The sequence below is a fragment of the Arachis duranensis genome, chromosome 10 (genome assembly GCF_000817695.3).
Source record: "Arachis duranensis cultivar V14167 chromosome 10, aradu.V14167.gnm2.J7QH, whole genome shotgun sequence".
In the NCBI taxonomy this organism is placed as follows: domain Eukaryota; kingdom Viridiplantae; phylum Streptophyta; class Magnoliopsida; order Fabales; family Fabaceae; genus Arachis; species Arachis duranensis.
This window is the reverse complement of record NC_029781.3, coordinates 28,592,045-28,604,656: the sequence shown is the minus strand read 5'-3', so window position 1 is coordinate 28,604,656 and position 12,612 is coordinate 28,592,045.

Below are 12,612 nucleotides of genomic sequence, written 5' to 3'. Positions count from 1 at the left end.
TGATATTATAGAAGAATAAAATTAAAATTTATTTTAAAATTAAAAATAAAATTTAATTAAATTTAACATTAAAGAATGACTTTCAATACACTAGAAACAAAAGGTATAATTTATACTTTATTGTATACGTACCATGTTTTTTTTTCTTTTCTACAAATTTAGGTACTAATCATTCTATAAATATTTTATGATGAGTAAAAGTCTTTTAAGAGTAAAATTTAAAAAAATAGAATAAAAGTGTTACGATGGGTAACCGGAGATTAATGGACTGGACTGTATTGGCTGGCCCAATCGTCTGCGGATGGTAGCCTCCGAGCAGGTTTGCGCGCTGGAGCCTTCTTCCGACTTGTGTACGCGAGTGAATGGGGGGTGATACCTGCAAAGACACTCCGATGCCTAAGTTATCAAGGGTGTGAGCAGGTTTAGAATGTATTGGGCTTAGAGATACCTGAAGAGTGTCAGTGTATTTATAGTGGTGAGCCAATAACCACCGCTGAAGTAGTGCCACCCTTTTAGGGTGATAACCGTCCCTTTATCTTAGGGAGGTTAAGATATGGCTCCTGGAAGTGGTTAGAGAGATTTTAGGGACAGTTACTCATTTGGATTGATGTTGATCTGCCAACAATTCTCCGTCTCGACTTCTTTAGAGCAAATCGTAGTCAAGACCGACTTCTCATTACGAAGGTCGGTGCTCAGCAAGGCTCAATCCTTTGGACTAGGCCTTTCGTTTGGACCTGGGCCTTTATTATTGGGCCAGGGTATGAACAGTGCCCCTACTCGAGCCCAAGATCTCTTTAAGACTTGGGTTCGAGTATTTTACTCGGCTTCGTAGCCGACTTTCATAGAGGAGACGAGGGTTTTTAAACCGACGTGGTTTTTGCGACCTTTTGTTTCTGACAGTTACGTCTATTCAAGCGTCACGTCCGTTAGGGATGCGCATAGGGATTGATGGCTTTGGTAACGGTGCACTCTTATTAATGACTGCCCTGTTTTTACCATTATGCCCCTAGAGTATTTATAAATACTTTTCCCTCTCTTTCATTATTTTCTTTCTGCGATTTTCTTAATTTTTCTCTTCGTTCGTTCTTCATTCGTTCGTGCCACACTTCTGCGTCTCGAAGCTTTTACTTCCTGCAACCCTCATCTTCAGATAAAGGTCAGTTTCTTTTTCTCTTTCATATTTTTCGTATGCCTTTATTTTGTAGATAAGTAGGTTTGTAGACTTCTGCTTGGTTCCTCTTTCTCCCCTCTAGAGACCTTGTTTTTGATTTTTTCTTTTCTTTTTCCCTTTGTAGGTTTCCTCATCTTCTTTAAGAAAAGAAAATGGCCTCCGTAGATTGGGTTGATGTTACTGTCCTAGGGGAGGAGCCGTTGGTTGATGTTGAGTTTATTACCCATCTTCGTACTCACCACCGGCTCTGTACCTCGGATGAGGATGAGCCTAAGTATGAATTGCTTATCCCAAGTCCAGAGGACCGAGTTTGCCATGGGAGGGCCAATGGAACGGCCCCTCATTTCTTCTTTATGTATGAATGCATGATCACCCGTTTGGGCGTTTTTCTACCTTTTTCAGATTTTGAGATGTCTATTTTGCAACACTGTCGGGTTGCCCCTACCCAGCTTCACCCCAACTCTTGGGGTTTTTTGAAAATTTATCAATTTATTAGCCATGCTTTGGAGTTCCCGACCTCTCTGAAAATTTTTTTCATCTTTTCCATATGACCAAGCCCTTCAGTGGGCTAAACAATAAACAACAATGGGTTTCCTTCCGAGCCATACAAGGTCAGAGAATCTTCACCCTTTTTGACGAATCCTTCCACGACTTTAAAAATTATTTTTTCAAAGTGCAAGCTGTAGAGGGTCACCACCCTTTTTCTTGGATGATAATTCTTCTCCTTGCTTTCCTTTATACTGGCTGGAGGCCTCCCCTTGTGAGAAATATGGTCTGGATGACCTGGATGAAGTAGAGGCCGCCATTGTGGAGTTCCTCCGAGAAGTGTGGGGGAGGGCCCCATATTTGGACACTAAAAAGTTTCTCCAAGGGTCTCCGACCTTTATCCAAGCACAGCTAGGTAGCTTTCATTCGTTTGTTAGATTCCTGACTCGTTAACTGAACTTTCCGACTTGTTTAATTCATTAGCTATTGTTTTATTTTTCAGAAATGGCGAAGACGAACGCTCAGGAATCTTACCAGAGAGTCCAGGAGGCCAAAGCAAAGTCTCGCGCCAGGACTGGTGGTACAAGGTTATCTCTCCTTCTCCTCCTCCTCGGAACGTTGGGACTCTCTCCAAGCCCATTGTGATTTCTTCTTCAGCTTCCTCTCAACCGCCCCCCGTCGTCCGACCCTCCCCTGAGCCAGAGAAGAAGAAGCGCAAGACCTTAGAGTCTGGCTCTTATGGTGAGGTTAAGGCGGATGCTCTTGCATTCGTCCGAAAGAACATCTACCCCCATGCTCGTATAAGCATGGATGATGTGTCTGTTCGGAGCCACCTTACCACTCTGGTTGAGGAGAGTCTCAAGGCGGCGGGGGTTTGCAGCAAACTCTTGGATATTTTTGAGAAGGCTCCTCTCAGCTCTTTAGGGATGACCTCGAGGGTCGAGGAGCTGGAAGGAAGGCTTCGCTCATACCAAGAGCATGAGAGGGAGTTGAAGGAGGAAGTCGCCAAGCTGAAGGAGGAGAGAGATGCCCTCCGGGAGAAGGGGAAGGATTTAGAAGCCCAATGCAACATGGAGGTGGATTTGAGGAAAGCAGCGCAGGCCAGCTATCAAAGTTTATTCAATGATCTTGTGTCTGTGAAGAATGATCTGCTGAATTCTCGGAAGGCATACGATGAGTTGGAGGACTCTATTGCTGATGGCGCCGAGGAGTCTTGGAGGATCTTCCTGGAGCAAGTCAGAGTTATTGCTCCCGACTTGGATCTTTCTCCTTTACATCCTGACAAAGTTGTTATTGACGGAGCCATAGTTGATCCCCCTGTCCCTGTGGTCGTTTCTGGATCAGAGTTGAAGACTCGGGGGCAGAGGATCATTGAGTCTCCTCCTCATGGAAAGGATGTTCTGAGTTCTTCAGCAGTTCCTCCTATTTCCTCTTCATCTCCTATGGATGCCTCTCTTCGCGGTCCTGGCAGCGCTCCTCCTGACTCTGGTGGTGGTGATCTGTCTACTCCTCTTCCTAAAAAATGATTTGTGGGCTATTTGGGGGCCCGGCCTATGGGTCCCCCATTTTAAACTCTTTTATTTGCTTTTGGTTACGTTTGAACAATTTTTTGGCCCCTTAAGGTCGTTAACAAAATACTGTATAATGCCCTTTTTTAATAAGGGTTTTAAGTTAAACAATAATTAAACGCCCTTTTTTGGATAAGGGTTTAAGTTACCTTTAGCGTGTATGCTTTTCTGATTTTGATTTTTCAAAATCCCCTTGATCTTTTTCTGAAAACCTTTCCCTTTGGCTTGTCTGTTTTTCTGAGCCTTTTTGTTTAAGGACTTTTGGACAGCCTTTAAACTTTTTCCTAGATTTTTTCAATCTCTTTTTGTTATTTCCTATACTCAACTTTGTTTTATTGAGTTCTTATGACTTAGGTTATTTTTGCGATGCGTTTTTCTTCTACTCGGTTCTTCATTCGAAGTGTTTTCGAGCTTCTCTACTCGGGTTTTCATTTCGACTTATGAGTCAGATTGTTTCCGAGTTTTTTACGATCAACTTATATAACCCCTTTACACCGACTTGTACCTCGTCGTTTTATCCTGACGACCATATAGGTCGGTTCATGGGATTTTTACGTTTTGTCGAGATTAAGTCGGCGCGTTTCGTAGAGAGAAAGAGAAAATAGAAAAGGAATTTACAAGAGACATTTGTAAGATGCAAAAGATCTTTATTAATTGGGGAAGGTACTTTATTGCTACTAAGGGTTTTTGACAATCTATTTCCCTTAGCCCCTACTATGATGCCTCGTTAAAAACCCACCTCCAGAAAAAACCCTTTGATTTTGGGAAAAAATCGTGCAGTTGGGAAAAGAGTACATCAGGGAGTAGAGTTCGCTTTTAACTGTAGTACCTTTTCATATTACAAGCATGCCACGACCTTGGTAACTCGGTGCCGTTTAGGTCGGCTACTTTATAATAACCTTTTCCTAAGACTTCATTGACTTTGTATGGTCCCTTCCAATTTGCGGCGAGCTTTCCTTCCCCTGATTTGTTGACTCCAATGTCGTTTCTGATCAAGACCAAGTCACTTGAGGTGAATGCTCTTCGAATGAATTTTTTGTTGTATCTTGTAGTCATCCTTTGCTTCAACGCCGCTTCTCTTATCTGGGCTTCTTCTCGGACTTCGGGGAGCAAGTCGAGCTCCTCTTTGTGCCCCTGTATGTTTCCAATCTCGACGTGGAGAACTAACCTTGGGCTTTGTTCATTGATTTCTATTGGTATCATGGCTTCCACGCCATAAACTAGTCGGAAGGGTGTTTCTCCAGTGGCGGATTGGGGGGTTGTCCTGTAAGCCCATAGCACTTGTGGTAGTTCTTCAGCCCAGGCTCCTTTTGCTTCTTGTAGCCTTTTCTTTAGCCCTGCCAGTATGACTTTGTTGGCCGCTTCGGCTTGCCCATTGGCTTGCGGGTGCTCCACCGAGGTGAACTGATGCTTGATTTTCATACTGGCTACTAAGCTTCTAAAGGTAGAGTTGGTGAACTATGTTCCATTATCTGTAGTAATGGAATGAGGTATCCCAAACCTGGTGATGATATTTTTGTAGAGGAACCTCCGACTTCTTTGTGCGGTGATGGTGGCCAATGGTTCTGCTTCTATCCACTTTGTGAAGTAGTCTACCCCCACTATTAGGTATTTTACTTGTCCAGGCGCTTAGGGAAATGGTCCTAGCAAATCCAATCCCCATTTTGCAAAAGGTTATGGAGAAGTTATACTAATGAGCTCCTCGAGTCTTGGGTGCTTATGGAAATTTGCGTGCATCTGACATGGTTGACACTTTTTCACAAATTCTGTGGCATCTTTCTGCAAGGTCGGCCAGTAGAATCCAGCTCGGATTACTTTCCTGGCTGGTGACCTTGCTCCGAGATGGTTTCCGTAGATCCCACTATGTACTTCCTCTAATACCTCGGCAGTTCTCGAGGTCGGTACACATTTTAATAATGGTGTTGATATCCCCCTTCTGTAGAGAATATTTCTCACCAAGGTGTAGTGTTGTGCTTCCCTTCGGATCTTTTTTGCCTCTTTCTCCTCTTTAGGGAGGATGTCAAATTTCATGTATTCGACCAAGGGGTTCATCCATCCGAGGTTTAAACCGACTACCTCAAGTACTTCTTGTTTGTCTTCTGTTTTTACTACTGAGGGTTCCTGGAGGGTTTCTTGGATCAGGCTTCTGTTGTTCCCTCCTGGTTTGGTACTTGCTAACTTGGATAGGGCGTCCGCTCTGCTCTTTAGATCCCGAGTTATGTGTTTGACCTCGGTTTCTGCAAAGCACCCAAGGTGCTCCAGAGTTTTCTCCAAGTACCTCTTCATATTCGGGTCCTTTGCCTGATACTCTCCACTTATCTGGGAAGTCACCACTTGTGAGTCGCTGTATATCATCACGTTTGTAGCACCGACTTCTTCTGCCAACTTCAATCCAGCGATCAAGGCTTCATATTCTGCCTGATTATTTGAAGCTGGAAATTCAAATTTTAGGGAAACTTCTATCTGGGTTCCTCTTTCATCTACCAATATTATGCCTGCGCCGCTTCCTATTTTATTGGAAGATCCATCTACATAGAGTTCCCATGTAGTTGGTTTTTCCTCCAGATCCCCTGCGTATTCTGCAACGAAGTCGGCGAGGCATTGGGCTTTGATCACTGTCCGAGTTTCATATCTTAAGTCGAACTCGGAAAGCTCTATTGCCCATTGAACCATTCTCCCTGCAACATCCGTCTTTTGGAGGATTTGCTTCATGGGTTGGTTCATACGGACTCTTATTGTGTGAGCCTGAAAGTAAGGTCGTAGCCTTCGTGAGGCTATTACTAAAGAGTATGCAAACTTCTCTAGTTTGTGGTACCTTAGCTCAGGGCCTTGTAGAACTTTACTGATGAAATAAACTGGATGTTGTCCGACCTCATCTTCTCTTATCAGGGCTGATGAAACAGCCTTGTCCGCTACGGATAAGTACAGGACGAGGTCTTTTCCAGATACTGGTCGAGTCAGAATAGGAGGTTGGCATAAAAACTTTTTGAACTCCTGGAACGCCTCCTCGCATTCAGGAGTCCATTCAAACTGACATCCCTTTCTCAATAAAGAGAACAGTGGAAGGGATTTTAGTACCGATCCTGCCAAAAATCTGGAGAGGGCTGCAAGTCGGCCATTCAGCTGCTGGACTTCCCTCAAACAAGTCAGACTTTTCATCTCTAGGATGGCTCTACACTTATTGGGATTGGCTTCGATCCCTCTTTGTGTTAGCATAAATCCTAGAAATTTTCCTGCCTCCACCACGAAGGCGCACTTTGCGGGATTTAGTCTCATCCCGTGCAGCCTTATGGTGTCAAAGACTTGTGAGAGGTCGGACAAGAGGTCGACTTCTTTCTCGGTCTTTACCAGCATGTCGTCGACGTATACTTCCATTAGATTCCCAAGGTGAGAAGAAAACACTTTATTCATCAACCTTTGATATGTGGCTCCTGCATTCTTCAATCCGAATGGCATGACCACGTAGCAGAAATTAGCTCTGGGTGTGATGAATGATGTCTTCTCCTGGTCTGGCTCATACATTGGGATTTGATTATATCCCGAGTAGGCATCCATGAATGATAAGTATTGATACCCCGAGCTGGAGTCCACTAGGGTATCAATGCTTGGCAGCGGATAGGGGTCCTTGGGACATGCTTTATTTAAGTCGGTATAGTCGACACACATTCTCCATTTGCCATTCTGTTTTTTGACTAGCACTACATTGGCTAGTCATGTTGGGTATTTGACTTCTCTAATGAAGCCAGCTTCCAGGAGCGCCTGTACTTGTTCTTCTACTACTAGGGCTCGTTCCGGGCCGAGCTTGCGTCTTCTTTGTTGAACAGGTCGGAATCCCGGGTAGACCGAGAGCTTGTGTGACATGAGCTCGGGATTTATCCCGGGCATGTCGGAGGCCTTCCAGGCGAAGAGGTCGGAGTTGTCTCTTAGGAGCTTAGTCAACCCTTGTTTTAGGGTTTCTCCTAGGTTGGCTCCTATGTGAGTATTTTTTCCTTCCTCTCCGCCGACCTGTATCTCCTCGGTTCTTTCTCCCGGCTGTGGCCGCAGCTCTTCTCTGGCCCTTGCACCACCGAGCTCTATTGTGTGTACTTCTCTGCCTTTTCCTCTTAGGTTTAGGCTTTCATTGTAGCATTTCCTTGCCAATTTCTGATCTCCCCTTATCGTTGCTATTCCCGCTGAGGTCGGAAATTTCATGCAGAGGTGGAGAGTGGATACCACTGCTCCGAGTCGATTAAGGGTAGCTCTGCCGATTAAAGCATTATATGCTGACCCTACATCGATGACTATGAAGTCTACACTCAGAGTCTTTGATTTTTCCCCTTTTCCAAAAGTGGTGTGGAGGGGCAAAAATCCCAGTGGCCATAGTTATCAAACTCGGACCGGACCGGTCGGTTCGACCGGAAAACCGGTGAACCGGACCCGTAACCGGTCCGGGTTAACAATCAAACCGCACAAGCATACAAACCGGTCAAACTCGGAAGACCCGGTGAAAACCGGAGTGAACCGCGCATTGAAACCGGACCGGTCAGACCGGGCACGTGGATTTTAAAAAATTTTGACGCTGCATCACCTGCAAGATTCGAACCTGACACTCCTTGGAAAATAAAGGAATCTGTAACCACCAGGCTACCATGCTTTTTTGGTATTTTTGATGCCTTTTTATAAATATATTATAACTTATTAGACATATCCTAATTAATAACTTTATCTTATTAACTCTTTTATTTATGTAAAATTTAAAATCTCCTTACACTTTTGTCTTTTTATTCTAATGATTAATTTTATATTTAATTTAATTAATTTTTTATTTTATATTTACTCACTTAAATTAATTATTTTTTAATTTTACATAATTATTAAAAATATTAAATGTTGTTAAATATTCTTTAAATTAAAAAGATAAACAAAAATATTTTTATTAATCATACCATATTTTTATCTCACCGGGTTGATTACCGGTTCGGTTCTGATAACTATGCCAGTGGCTTTATTGGTGTGTCGCCTAGTCCATACAAAGTGTCGGGGTAGGCTCTTAGTTCCTTCTCATCTAACCCTAGTTTATCGAAAGCGGGCTTAAAAAGGATGTCCGCTGAGCTTCCTTGGTCTACTAGGGTTTTATGGAGATGGGCATTGGCTAGGATCATATTTATTACCACTAGATCATCATGTCCAGGGATTATTCCTTGCCCATCTTCTTTAGTGAATGAGATGGTGGGGAGATCGGATGACTCTCCTCCGACCTGATAGACTCTCTTGAGGTGCCTTTTGCGAGAGGATTTTGTGAGTCTCCCTCCCGCGAACCCCCCTGAGATCATATGGATATGTCTCTCAGGAGTCGGCGGTGGTGGGTCTCTTCCGTCGATATCATCTCGCTTCCTCTTCCCATGACTGTCCGACCTTTCTATGAGATATCTGTCAAGCTGACCTTCTCTAGCCAGCTTTTCTATCACATTTTTAAGGTCGTAACAATCGTTCGTGGAGTGACCATATATTTTATGGTACTCACAGTAGTCGCTGCGGCTTCCCCCCTTTTTATTTTTGATGGGTCTAGGGGGTGGCAGCCTTTCAGTGTTGCAAAGTTCTCTGTACACATCCACTATTGAAACTTTTAGAGGAGTATAAGAGTGGTACTTCCTTGGTCTGTCGAGACCGAGTTCTTCCTTCTTCTTGGTCTCCCTCTCCCTCTCTTTTGTTGAGGGAGGGTGCCCAGGTCGCCAACTCAGGTCTCTCAGCTTAGTATTTTCCTCCATGTTGATGTACTTTTCAGCTCTTTCCTGCACATCACTTAAGGAGATGGGGTGTCTTTTGGATATGGACTGCGAGAAGGGACCTTCTTTAAGCCCATTGACTAACCCCATTATTACTGCCTCGGTGGGCAGGTCTTGAATCTCCAAACATGCTTTGTTGAACCTTTCCATATAGGCTCATAGGGATTCTCCGACCTCCTGTTTTACTCCTAGGAGGCTTGGTGCATGTTTCACTTTGTCTTTCTGGATAAAGAACCTCATCAAGAACTTCCTTGAGAGGTCTTTAAAACTGGTGATTGACCTTGGAGGGAGGCCCTCGAACCACTTCATCGCTGCCTTTGACAGAGTGGTCGGGAAGGCTTTGCAGCGTGTTGCGTCAGAAGCATCAGCCAGGTACATCTGACTTTTAAAATTGCTCAAGTAATGCTTTGGATCCGTGGTTCTGTCATAGAGGTCCATATCGGGGCTTTTGAAGTTCCTCGGAACTTTTGCCCTCATTATATCCTCGCTAAAAGGATCCTCCCCTCCTAAGGGCGGCTCTTCTCGTTCGTCGCGGGAGTTGTGACCTTTGAGGGAGGATTCTAACTTTAAGAGTTTTCTCTCTAACTCTTTTCGTCGTTCCGTCTCCTCTTTTAGGTTCTTTTCGGTTTCCTTTTGTCGCTCCCATTCTCGTTCTAATTGTTCCAGGCGACTGTGGACTAATTCCATGAGTTCAGTTACATGGGATGGTCCCTCTTTCTCTGATTCGCGCCCCTCTGAAGAGTTTACCTTCGGGTTTTTTACTCCGGAGGTACCTTCCCTGTGTTGATCATTAATTCCCTGGTGGAGGGTCAAGTCTACATCATTATTGCCTGTGTCTAGATTCTCTTGTTCAGAATCTGACTCCACATGACCCTCTTCAGGGGATCTGTCTGCCATTACTGGTTGATCTCTCGGGTCCCCAGCAACAGCGCCAATGTTACGATGGGTAATCGGAGATTAATGGACTGGACTGTATTGGCTGGCCCAATCGTCTGCGGATGGTAGCCTCCGAGCAGGTTTGTGCGCTGGAGCCTTCTTCCGACTTGTGTACGCGAGTGAATGGGGGGTGGTACCTGCAAAGACACTCAGATGCCTAAGTTAGCAAGGGTGTGAGCAGGTTTAGAATGTATTGGGCTTAGAGATACCTGAAGAGTGTCAGTGTATTTATAGTGGTGAGCCAATAACCACCGCTGAAGTAGTGCCACCCTTTTAGGGTGATAACCGTCCCTTTATCTTAGGGAGGTTAAGATATGGCTCCTGGAAGTGGTTAGAGAGATTTTAGGGGCAGTTACTCATTTGGATTGATGTTGATCTGCCAACTATTCTCCGTCCCGACTTCTTTAGAGCAAATCGTAGTCAAGACCGACTTCTCAGTACGAAGGTCGGTGCTCAGCAAGGCTCAATCCTTTGGACTAGGCCTTTCGTTTGGACCTGGGCCTTTATTATTGGGCCAGGGTATGAACAAAAAGTAATGTGATTAAGTTGTAATTTACTTAGATGTGATTAAAATTAAAATAATTGGATAACTACGTATCATAAAAAATTAATATTATTGAAAGATAAAATTAAAATTTATTTCTAAGTTAAAAATAAAGTTTATTTAAATTAAACATTAAAGAAGTTCTACACAATAAAGACAAAAAGTATCATTTATATTTATTATATATGTATCATACTTGTTTTTTTTCTTTTTCCAAAAATTTATCTATTAGTCATTCTAGAAGTATTCTATGATGAGTAAAAATTTTGAATTCTTAATGCAATTTATTCCGTGAAAATTTACTTTCATTTTATTTGATTTGATAATTCTTTTAAGAGTAATGTAGTATAGTTTTTTTTTTCAACTTTTTCGTTCTATTTAAGTCTCTAACGTTTTAAAATCGTTTCAATTTTGTCTCACCGTCATTCCTATTAACAGATCCCTAAAGACAAGACAACATTGACAAAATTTTGAAATGTTATAGATTTAAATAGGATGATTTAAATATTAAAGACAACTTTGAGACTTATTCCAAACATTGAGGACAAAATGATACTTTGCAAAAAATATTTTAAATATTTTATAAAATTAGAAAAAGATATTAAAAATAATTAAAAAATTAATTTATATTTTAATATCAATAAAATACCAAAGTATCATTACAATTTATCTAAAAATACTTTATATTTGATATATATGTTGTTTTCCCATATCTTATAAGAATTTCAAATTCGTATGTCTACGTATTCAGTGTCCCATGTCCTATGTCGTGTCTTATTCTGTGTCCGTAACAGTATCTATGCATCATAATCACATGAACGGATTCAAGGTGGGAGCAAGTAGCGGCCTTTCCCCCAAAAAAATTTAAACTCGTATAGTATTATAATGAATGTATTATATTATGTAGAGTAAAATTTAATAGTGTAATGATAATAAAAAGAATTGATATTCTTTGTGTATTAAAAGTCAAATCTCTTTACATGCATTTATATTATTTGTATTTTTTACTTGATTTAGATTTTTTTATTTTATATTTTCCTTTTTTTAAATTAATTTTAACATCTATAATCATATAAAAAGTATTTTAATATTATTTATAATAATATTATTCTTTTTTTAATTTTATTTAGTGGTTTCTTTAAATTTTTAATTAAAAATTAATTACAATTATATCTATTATCAAATATATTATATTTCTATATTTAATTATATAAAATTTTAATTTTTAACTCCTCCACACTTAGATTCTTAAATCCATCTTTGATCATAGCTATTAGCTAATACTAGAACAATATATTTAATGAGTGTTGCAAAAATTTATTTTTATTCAAAAGGAGTGTTAGAAGACCAGTAATTTTTGTGATTTGTAGTCATTAAATAACTATCAATAATATTTTTAATAGTGTAAAATTACTCATTTTTCTTTTACTAATTACTAGCCAAAATTTAATAAAATTGCTAACCTTAGACTTTTCCTTATTCAAATTCTATCTATATATGTATTGGATTAATTAAAAATAAAGAGAACAAAGATATTATACAATAATGCATGAAAGATAAGAGGCGATCATTTACTCTCTAGTTGGAGAAAGAAAGATAGAAATGAAAACATAAAGTTGGAGTTGGTTTGTATTTTTATTTTTAGTAAATTTTTTGAATTTTGTAAAAAAAAATATTTTATTTTATTTTTTTATAAAATTTTAAAAACAAAAAATACTAAAAATAAAAATACAAATCAAAACACACTCTAATTCTTTTTCAGAAATTGAAAATGAATTTACTATTCTAAAAAAAATTCGAGCTTCTTCTAAGATTTGGTCAGCAGAAATAGTCCTACTAGTATATTCAGTTAAAATTGACTCACAAATCCCCAACTCAACAATTTCCTCAGCAGAATTTATATCCAAGAGATCTGAAGATGAATCCGTTGGTGTTGTAAGGGGCAGGTTTTTAATAGCATTCTTTATTCTACGAACCTCGATCAACGTCTCCTTCAAATCTCTTAAAATCTGGGCTTGCATATCAATGCTAAAGAACCTGCTGAGACAACGTTCTAGTTCTTCCAATTGCTTCTGGCAATAGATCTTTGCAGGCAAATTCAACTTGTGTATCTTTGAACACTTGTAAACAAGCTTTGTGCCA